Raw genomic sequence first — 10,721 nt, 5'->3', positions numbered from 1 at the left:
AAAAAAAAAAAAAAAAAAAGTTAATATTACTGACCAGTCCAAAAGGTATTGGACACAGGCAAATCAAGGAATATGCCAAAGGAAAGGCATGTGTGTGTGGGTGGCGCATTAGGGCAGTCACTGGCAAGCAGCAGCTGCCTGCTTTTGTAGATAGTTTCACTGGAATACAACCTTGCTCATTCAGTTATGAATTCCGTTTGTATGGCTGTATATCGGAGGTTTTCTTTCTTTCTTTTTTTTTTTTTTTTTGAGACTGAGTTTCCCTCTTGTTGCCCAGGATGGAGTGCAATGGCGCAATCTTGGCTCACCACAACCTCCGCCTCCCAGATTCAAGCGATTCTCCTGCCTCAGCCTCCAGAGTAGCTGGGATTACAGGTGTACACCACCACACCCAGCTAATTTTGTATTTTTAGTAGAGACAGGATTTCTCCATATTGGTCAGGCTGGTCTCGAACTCCTGACCTCAGGTCATCTGTCGGCCTCAGCCTCCCAAAGTGCTGGGATTACAGGCAAGCGCCTGGCCTATGGTAGGTTTTCTTACATATTATGCATATGATGCTTTCACCCTCCAGCACTCTACAGTTCATCTTCCTATGGCTCCACTTCCAGAATGTTAATGGGTCATTTGGGTGCATGTGAGCAGCATCCTACACTGTGCTTTACAGCCTAAGTGTGGGAGAGGGTAGCATGTTAGTAGTGAGTCTCCACACTCCTCTATTTTCAAGATCACAGGTTTTTTAAATCCTGCTTCTCTTCTCCCTAGTAACATCACCCAAGAGGTCTGAATGATTGAAAAATTAAAAGGGCTGTGCGTCTGGTTCAGGCAAGAAAAGACAAGACGAAGCTTACAGGTGAGCCCAACTCTGTCCCTCTTGAGCTCACAAACTCTCTGCCTGGGTTATGCTATTTCCATGAAACCTCCAAAGGTGAAAAATCCTTTCTCCCCCCTTAGTCAGCTGCCGTATCATTGAAAGTCTGTGAAAGACACAGTTGCCGAAAATGAAGAGGAAACAAAATAAAATATAAATATTTTAACAGAAGTTTTCTGAGCTAAACTTAATAACCAACAGAATGGAGTGGGCAATTTTAGGATGTTATGAAAGGTCTTGGTTTCATATTCCTTGCCTCCCTCTAGAGTAACTACATGCAAAGGCGCTCAAACCTTTACAAAGAGTAGACCTGGTAGGATCTTCATTTTTTTCCTAACACCTGCATCTCCATCAGGGAATCCCTGGCAGCCTCCTCCAGAAGACCAGCAGTCTCAATTGGGACAGGCACCCCACATCACTCCTGCAGCCCCTCATCACCCATGACCATCCACTCCACAGCTGACCTAGGGCCCTGCAGAAAAGGACCCGTCTCTCTCTACCCTAAGACATTCTTCTGGCTTCAAACCACCCTCTGGACTTCTCTCTCTCCTAGTAATCCATTTCCCATGTTCAGCCTGGCCCCTGACTTATTTCTCTCCAAACTGTTCATTTAAAATCTTTTTACTCTGAGGATAAAACTCTGAGGCCTAATCACTGAACAATCCCAACTACACACCAAATATTTAATAACAGGGTTTCCCCCCTAGAAAAGTGAGAGGTGGAGGGATGCAGACACATGCCTGACAATCATTTTTTAGGTAGGTATGCCCCTCACATCTCTGGGTATTAAACACACGTTTCAGGAAGTCTGAAGAGCCACAATTCTGACTCTTACAGAAAGCACTTAGGCTAGATTTTCTCACACTCGTGAATTCTTATGATTCCTGGGGCTCCCCACAGGCAAAAGAATGGGAAATTCCCACAGGAGAAGGTATTTTTAACACACCAAATAACAGTTTAAGAAAACGGTTTTTCTTTCATCAAAGAATATTTAAAAGTCCCTCTGCTAAACAGCAAGTCGCTGAGAAGGCTTCGCTTCGCTCCAAACTCTGTGCCCCGCACTTGCTACCCCAGCACACAGGACACAGCGACAGTCACCGTATCAGAATGCAGGACTCACTGCCGAACAAAATACCGAAAACTGCAGAGTCCGCATGGCTGCAACACACAAAGCCTTTAAAAACAAAAGAACACACGGGGAGCTCAGCCAGTAAAAATGAAGCTACCGAAATTGGAGAAAGAATAGGACAAAGTGACAAGAAATGCTAAAGACGCCTCTTAAGTAAATCACATACGGGGGGAAAAAATGGACATGTGGTGTTCTGCGCTTTCTCCTCCACCGAAAGAGTCGAACCAAGAGGACTTCATGAAGCCTTTAGAGTTTTTTTAAAAGGGAAGGAAAACAATCCAGGTTGCGGGGAAGGGCGGGGGGGGAGGGGTTGTGAGGCGAAGGTGGCGGGGGAGGGGCAAAATCCACAAAATTTAAGTCTTCTGAGAGACACCCAGATTTTATTAATAAGAGGAGCCGAACCTCTCGCTCATCGAGGAGAAGAGAAAGCAGCACCCATCGGCAGCCGGGCAGCCCTGCCTCGCCTCCAAAGGGCTCGGGATCGGTGCTGTCCCGGTAGCCGGGCTCCGAGCTCGGCCGCACACACACGCCCCGCGCAGCCCCGTCCGGTCCTGTCCGTGCGGCGCGAGGCCGGGGAGCTCTACCGGGGGCTGGGCCTGGGCGTCAGCGTCCTGCAGCACCTGGACCCTCGGACAGCAAGCGGCTCCCCAGACTGTGCCTCCTGAAAGGAGGCGAGCCCGGTAAAAGGAGCCAGGGGGAGGGCAGCAGGCGACTGCGTGTGGGAACAGGGTTCAGATGTGGGAGCGTGTGCACGGGAAGGGGTAGGGGAGTCCGGGGCTGCGTTTCCCTGGACAGAAGATGCTCGAGGCCAGCAGCCGGACAAATGCCGCGGCCACAGAGGGTGGAGGACTTCAGGGAGCAGAGGCTGCTCAACAGCTGCAGCTGAGCGTCCAGGAAAAGAGGTAGAGGCGCGTCCCGAGCAGCTCAAACTGGGGCGAGAGGGGGCGTGTGGGGGCGGGGAAGGGGTGCCTCAGCCCGGGGACCCGTTAGCCCTCCCCGCTGCCGGCCGAGGGCCTGGAGGCCTCTCCCCAGGTCCCCGAGCCGCCGGGCAGGCCTACTCCGTTCGGAGGCTGCACGCCTCCCGCAGCCGGGCAGCAGCAGCCTCCCCTGGGCACGGCGGACCCGGTCCCTCCCGCCGCGTCCCTAGCACTTGGGGCCAGCCCAGGTACCTTCCCAAGACCCCTTGCAGACGCAGCCCCCGCTCCTCGGACTCACGCGCTGCCAGCAGCCCTACCGGCTTCCACCTCAGGGACCTGCCGCCGCCGCCGCCGCTGCCTGAGCGAAAGTCGGCGTCCCAGAAGCCGCTCTGGCTGCCGGCCGCCCGCCTTCCAGGCCGCGCCGGATCCGCCGCTCCCCCTGCCGGCCGGCAGCCATTTCCGACAGGCGACTGCGGAACTTGCCGAAGGGCGCCGCGCCGGAAATGGCCGAAGCCTGCGTTCGCGCGCAGGGGCGCGGACGCGGGCGTGCGCTAGCTACTTTCCCGACCGCGTCGGGAGACAGCCGAGGCCTCCCGTTGCGCCGCGAGGACAGCCGGGTCGCGGGTGCGGGGCCGGGCGCCAGGAATTATGGGAGGCGCGGGGTACGTGCCGATCGCCCTCGGAGCCCGAGGACCGGCGTCCTGCAAAGGCCGCCAGGCCCGGTCGAGAAGACCCGGCCGCGGAGGGCGGGGAGGATGCTCCCTGCGACGCTGGAACCGGGTCTGGCCTCGGAGCCACCGCTGCTTCCGCAGGGGCGCAGGCGTCGGGAATGTCAGATCACAAACCCGAGTCTAAAACTCCATCCCCAGAGAAAAGGCCTCCAGGGACGGGCCCTGCGCGCGGCAACGGCCTGCAGTTTTTGAAGCCCTTTGACTATTTCCCAACAAAGACATGGCCGGGCGGCTTGGATGCTTAGGAAAATCCTGGGGCTTTGCAAAAACAACAAGTTAATCCCGTCGTGTGGGATGATCACCAGAGCAACACAGGAAAGGCCACCGTGTCAGTGCTGAAGAGCCAGCCCCTGTGAGCCTCGACGTGCACGTTTTCCACAGTCCCAAGGAACACGTGACTGTTTCCACACTTGGGAAATCAGGACGAGACCTCTTGGATCGTGGAACACGGGATGGGGGTGGGAGCAGTCACCCTACCTGATCACCAGCCTAACTCCGAAACCAGTTTTTAAAACCTGTAGCTGCAGTGTGAGCTACGATCCAATTTGCCTCAACGTATTTTTTTTAATGATTTTAATCCCCAGAGGACAGGGCTTCTCCACGGTTTCCTCGCCAGGGAACCCCCAACACACAGGACCTGGAGAACCCGGGGAGAGCACGGCCAGGCTGGCTGCTGGCCCTGCGCTTGGGTGGTCGGCTGCCTTTAGAAGAACTGCACCCCAGAGACAGGCTCGCAGCTGCGGAGCTTATCCACTCGTCTTTCCTGGAGCCCTGGCCCAGTGCTCTAGCGAGAAGGCTGAGAAAACGCTGAAGACTGATGCCCACGGGGGACAGCTTGAGCTAAGGATAACGTTTGCAAAACAAAACGAAAAACCCATAGCAACCTGTTTTCTAGAGCACCCTCTTCATCTCTCCACCCCCAAACCAGTCCCTGCGCGGATCCTCCTTTTCCTTTCCTCTTTCTATTGCTCTCCCCTCTCCTATTCACTCTTTTCCTCTCCTTTCCTCTTGATTACTACAAACAAACGCTTTCCAAGTCCTACTGCCATCAGATGTATACATGCAACTCCTTACTGTTACCACTTTGTTGAGGAAAGTCAAGAGAGGGGGAGGCAAAGTTTCAAACTCAGAAGCATTGCAGGAAATGAAAATGGAGGGAGTGTTGCCCAGGTATCATGAATTGTGTTTTTTTTTTTTTTTTAAACAGCCCCATCAGAACTGTCATATGTTTTTTTTTTTTTTTTTTTTTTTTTATTTATCATTATTTTTTTTTTTTTTTTTTTTTTAAACAGTTCCTCTACTCGGTTCTTCCTCCAAAGGTACGCGATGGCAGCAGGCAGGGGCTTGGCAGTGTGGGAGGAGATACCACAGAAGACAGGGAAGAACTGCCAGTCATCTCCACACTGGTGAGAGAGGACGTGCAGGTACCTGCTACCTGTTGGACTCAGTCTTTTACGTTGGAGTAACTTAACACGTTGCTGCCCTTAACCTTGACTTATTTGCTTAAGATGATGAAGCTGGCTGGGATCACTTTGAGAGGCCGAGACAGGTGGATCACGAGGTCAGGAGTTCGAGACCAGCCTGCCCAACGTGGCGAAACGCCATCTTTACCAAAAATACAGAAATTAGCTGGGCATAGTGGCGCACACCTATAATCCTTGCTACTTGGGAGGCTGAGGCAGGAGAACTGCTTGAAGCCGGGAGGCCGAAGTTCTTAGTGAGCTGAGATTGTGCTACTGCACTCCAACCTGGTGACAAAGCAAGACTGTCTCTAGGGGGAAAAAAAAAATATGAAGCTTTAGAAAGAACCGGGATAGTCACCTGCTCCTGAGCCCCCTCTGCCTTTGATCTTGTGAGCCTGCACTCTCCTGCTCCTCTCAGTCTCCTCCAGCTCCTGTTCCTTCTCCTACCTTGTGTTCTCTGCCAGTGATAGGACTCGGGCTTCTTCTTCCTCCTCACACTCTCCTCTTGCTAATTTCAGCCACTTTCCCTGCATCATCTTCACCTGCAAGCTGATCCTTTGCAGCAGAGCGAGGGGCCCTGCTGCCCAGAAGCACTCTGGACAGCCTCACATCATCATCGTCCTATTTGTTTTTTTGGACACAGGGTCTCGCTTTGTTGCCCACCCTGGAGTGCAGTAGCGTAGCAGCATTATCACTGTTCGCCCCAGCCCTGGCATCCCTGGGGTCAAGTGAAACTCTTGCCTCCCTCTGGAGTAGCTGGGACCATAGATGCCCCCCACTGTGCCTAATTTTTGTGGGGTTTGTTTTTTGTTTTTGAGATGGAGTCTCACTCTTGTTGCCCAGGCTGGAGTGCAGCTGCACGATCTTGACTCACTGCAAACTCCACCTCCTGGGTTCAAGTGATTCTCCTGCCTCAGCCTGCAGAGTAGCTGGGATTACAGGCAGGCACTACCATACCTGGCTAATTTTTGTATTTTTAGTAGAGATGGGGTTTTACCATGTTGGCCAGGCTGGTCTCGAACTCCTGACCTCAAGTGATCTGTCTGCCTCGGCCTCCCAAAGTGCTGGATTACAGGCATGACCTACCATGCCCAGCCTAATTTTTTTTTTTTTTTTGTAAAGACAGGATTTCACCATGTTGACCAGGCTGGTCGCAAACTCCTGAGCTCAAGCAGTCTGCCTGCCTTGGCATCCAAGGTGCTAGTATAACAGGCATGGCCACCACGCAGGGCCATCATCACCCTATTAATACATACTTTACGAATACTTAATTGCCAGGCAATAAACTAAACTCTTTATATGGGCTGTCTCATTTTAATCCTTACAGGGAGGTATCAGCTACCAGACAGGGAACCGAGACTTTAAGAAGCTAAATAAATAAAGTGCCCAACACCCCAGAGCATGGAGCAAAGAACATATGGGACTCCAAGTCTTCCTAACTTGTGAGCTCATATTCTGACCAGAACAATCTGGCTGTCTCACCAGGGCCTTAAACTTAATATAGCCCAAACAGAACTCATCTTTATCCCTTCCCACTTTGCACTCCTTAGATGTCCTTATTTAATAAATAACGTTACCTTTATCTTTCCTAACCCAGAAAATCAAAACTTGACATCATCTTCGACTTCTCTCTTTCCCCTCACATAAAATCAGTTTCCAAGACTTAAAGCCTTTACTGGTAGCATCTCTACCATCCAGCCTCTACAATTTCACACCTACATCCCATTCTCATTCCCAAATCCCCATAACTCCTCTCCTGGCCCATCCCTTAACACTGAAATTCCTGGCTTGGAAAATATGGTCACATTCACAGCAGATGTCCTCAAGAAGGAAGCCAAGGCAACAGTATGCACGATGAAGTGAGTCTTCACTGCTCTCTCCATATTTTGACATTTTATAGCACTTATTATCTCTACTTTGCATTTTGGAACTGAATCCAAAATAGTTTTGCATTGTTGTTTAGCAGTCATGTATGTAGACTTTCTTTTTTTTTCTTTTTGGAGACAGAGTCTGGCTCTGTCACCCAGGCTGCAGTGCAGTGGCACCAAGTAGCTGGGAATACAGGCACTTGCTACCACACCTGGCTAATTTATTTTTAGTAGAGATGGGGTTTCACCATGTTGCCCAGGCTGGTCTTGAACTCCTGAGCTCAGGCAATCTGCCCACCTCAGCCTCCCAAAGTGCTGGGATTACAGGCATCAGCCACCATGCCCAGCCTGCCATGTATGTAGATCTTTATTCACATCCAGAAATTAGGAAAAGCAGGATGCATTGAGCCTTTGGTACCCAGCAGCAGGAGCCTGTGGGTCTTCTGTCTGGAGCACAGTCACAACGACCGAGCATCAGCAGCATCCAGGCTCCTTTCGGCTCCAAATTTTAAACTCCCATAAGACAGACATCATTGGCCCAGCTTGGGTCACGTGTCCACCCCTTTAATCAATCAGCTTTGGCCAAGCAGCAGGTCAGCCTGGTCCAAACATGGCAGCTAGAGGCCTCACCTGTAAATAGAGCTTGTTCCCAAAAAAGAGGGAGGCACTCACCATTCATTTGTTTATTCAATCAATCAATCAGCAAATATAATCAATCAATCAGCAAATATAATCTATCAATCAGCATCTATAGAGATAATATGCAAGATTCTACTATGTACACAAAATGTGTAAAACATGGCCCTGCCCTCATACCATGAAAGTCACCACATAAAAAGAAACCACCAGATAAAAAGCATAACAGTATTCATAAGTACTCATGAGTGATCATCAATCCAGTTATACATGATGGAAGATAATTCATGATACCTAGTATAAACCACTGGCGGTAAAAGTAGTCAGCAGCAATGTGTACATGATCAACAGAAGCTCACAGCAACACCATTTACACAAAAAGAGAAAAGTACCCAGGTGTCCATCAGAGGTAGACCAGAGAAACAAAATACAAAATATAATACTGTGCAATGGCTCACACCTATAAACCCAGCACTTTGGGAGGTCAGGAATTTGAGACCAGCCTGATCAACATGGTAAAACCTTGTCTCTACTAAAAATACAAAGATTAGCCAGGCATGGTGACATGTGTAATCCCAGCTACTAGGGAGGCTGAGGCAACAGAATTGCTTGAACCTGGGAGGTCAGAGTTACAGTGAGCTGAGATTGTGTCACTGCACTCCAACCTGGATGACAGAGCAAGACTCCATCTCAAAAAACAAAAAAGCGTATATATAGTGTATGCATGCACAGAATACAGCAATAAGAATGAATGCTCTACAAATATACACAATATTGCTGAATCTCCCAAACAATGTTAAAAGCTTTAGACACACAAAAATATGTATGGTATATGATTCCATTGATAGAAAGCTTAAAAACAGAAAACTAATCCACCCTTAGGGAGTCTTCAGTAAGGGCAGCAAAAGGCTCCATCTGGGCAGTGATAATGCAGTTTCTTAAGCTGTGTGCTGGATTCACAGGTGTATTCAGTTTGTCACATTCATCAAGCTTACACTTCCCATACATCCTCTTTTCTACATGTATGTCATCCTTCAATAACAAGTTTTTTTTTTTTTTTTTTGAGACAGAGTTTCGCTCTTGTTACCCAGGCTGGAGTGCAATGGCACGATCTCGGCTCACCACAACCTCCGCCTCCCGGGTTCAGGCAATTCTCCTGCCTCAGCCTCCTGAGTAGCTGGGATTACAGGCACGCGCCACCATGCCCAGCTAATTTTTTATACTTTTAGTAGAGACGGGGTTTCACCATGTTGCCCAGGATGGTCTCCATCTCTTGACCTCGTGATCCACCCGCCTCGGCCTCCCACAGTGCTGGGATTACAGGCTTGAGCCACCGCGCCGGGCCTAACAAGTTTTTTAAAAATAGCTGGGCTTGTGTGATGGCTCACACCTGTAATCCCAGCACTTTGGGAGGCCGACGTGGGAGAAGCACTTGGGTCCAGGAGCTTGACCAGCTTGGGCAACAGAGGAAAACCCTGTCTCTACAAAAAATTTTTAAAAACCTGGCATGGTGGCACCCTTAAGTGGCTGAGGTAGGAGGATCAGTTGAGCCAGGAGGTCGAGGCTGCAGTGAGCCATGGTTGCACCACTGCTCTCCAGCCTGGGCGACAAAGCGAGACCATGTCTTAAAAAAATAAAAATATATAATATGCACTCAAAGTAAGACAGCTTTAATCTCCCTTGAACATCAGTGCCATGATTATCCTAGAGTTGCCAATTATTGCCACATTCCCCGCCACCACCACCATTATGCCCCCTTCTTAGAGAACTAAGACACCAGGCCCTTTGGGAGGAACCACTATATTTACTGCATGATCTCCTCCCCTCTGTTCCCAGCTGACTGGACTTCTCCTTACCTGGAAATGTGGGAACAGGTCACTGTAATTGAGTCACATGACAGAGAGAGTGCTTGATCTAATGATTTACACAGATTTGAGGGAAAGAATTTCTGGGCATGTGCACAGTTGGTAAGCCTAGAAAGCTGGTCTGTGAAAATAGAAACATACCCACCGTAGTTGGAGGGAGAAGTCTCAGAGGCTGTTCACATTGACCTCTGGTACCCACATGTCCCAGCTGACACAGAGTGTCCATGCGATTGCTTATGTAGCCTTATTATTTTTAAAGAATCCTCATAATCCTAGCACTCTGGAAGGCTGAAACGGTTGGATCACAAGGGCAGGAGTTCAAGACCAGCCTGGCCAAGATGGGGAAACCCCCGTCTCTACTGAATATGCAAAAATTCCCAGCTACTCAGGAAGCTGACACAGAGAATCACTTGAACCCGGGAAGCAGAAGTTGCAATGAGCCAAGATCACACCACTGCACTCCAGCCTGGGCAACAAGAGCGAAACTCTTTCTCAAAAAAAAAAAAAAAAAATTCCTCATTTACTTAAGCTAACATGAATACATTTCTGTCCCTGGCCCCAAACATAGCCCTGACTAAAGGTACCACGTTCTTCCCTGGAAGTAACTAAGTAGTTATTTTATTTTTGTTTGTTTCTTTGGAGACAGAGTATCACTCTGTGGCCCAGGCTGAAGTGCAGTGGTGTGATCTCAGCTCACTGTTGGCAACCTCTGCCTCCTAGGTTCAAGCAAGTCTCCTGCTTCAGCCTCCCAAGTAGCTGGGATTACAGGCATGTGCCACCACGGCCGGCTAATTTTTTGCATTTTTAGTAGAGATGGGGTTTTGCCATGTTGCGTAGTCTGGTCTCAAACTCCTGAGCTCAGGCAATCTGCCTGCTTTGGCCTCCCAAAGTGCTGAGATTACAGGCGTGAACCACCAGCCCGGGCCCTAAGTAGTTATTTCGGAGCCACAATCAGCAGTTTGCATGTATCAGCCCATGTGCTCCTTTAACGACCCTAAACAATAAGAACTGTTATTATTCCTTCGTCACAGAAGTCCAGGGACGTTAACTAATTTGCCTAAATCATCAACCTAGTAAGTGGTGGTGCCAGGTTTTAGACCCCAACAGTCTAACTCCAGAGCCTGAAACTTTACCAACTCTGCTCTACTGTGGTGCAGGAGAAATGTTGACCATGGTGATATGAACTGTCTGCTGCATTAGTAGGTTCAACGAAGGCTTTGATTTGTTAAATGAGTTCAAATGT

General features: G+C 49.5%; 1 protein-coding gene across 5 annotated transcripts in view; it reads right to left on the bottom strand.

The window, feature by feature from the left end:
* EXTL3 (exostosin like glycosyltransferase 3) overlaps positions 1–10,721 on the bottom strand; it is a 126,762-nt gene that overhangs the window by 49,455 nt on the left and 66,586 nt on the right. For 2 of the 5 annotated variants that reach the window (XM_037742682.1, XM_037742683.1), the window contains exon 1: positions 3,233–3,371. The exons of 1 other annotated variant lie outside the window; for it this stretch is intronic. The gene's annotated coding sequence lies outside the window, so the exon portion shown is untranslated. Of the gene's footprint in view, positions 1–3,213; positions 3,559–10,721 lie in introns of those variants that run through there. 2 more of the 5 variants (XM_017540440.2, XM_017540441.2) reach the window with 2 other exon arrangements.

Source organism: Cebus imitator, unplaced genomic scaffold, assembly GCF_001604975.1.
Source record: "Cebus imitator isolate Cc_AM_T3 unplaced genomic scaffold, Cebus_imitator-1.0 Scaffold125, whole genome shotgun sequence".
Lineage (NCBI taxonomy): Eukaryota > Metazoa > Chordata > Mammalia > Primates > Cebidae > Cebus > Cebus imitator.
The sequence above is the reverse complement of the archived record's forward strand: the minus strand, read 5'-3'. Positions and strand labels throughout refer to the sequence as shown.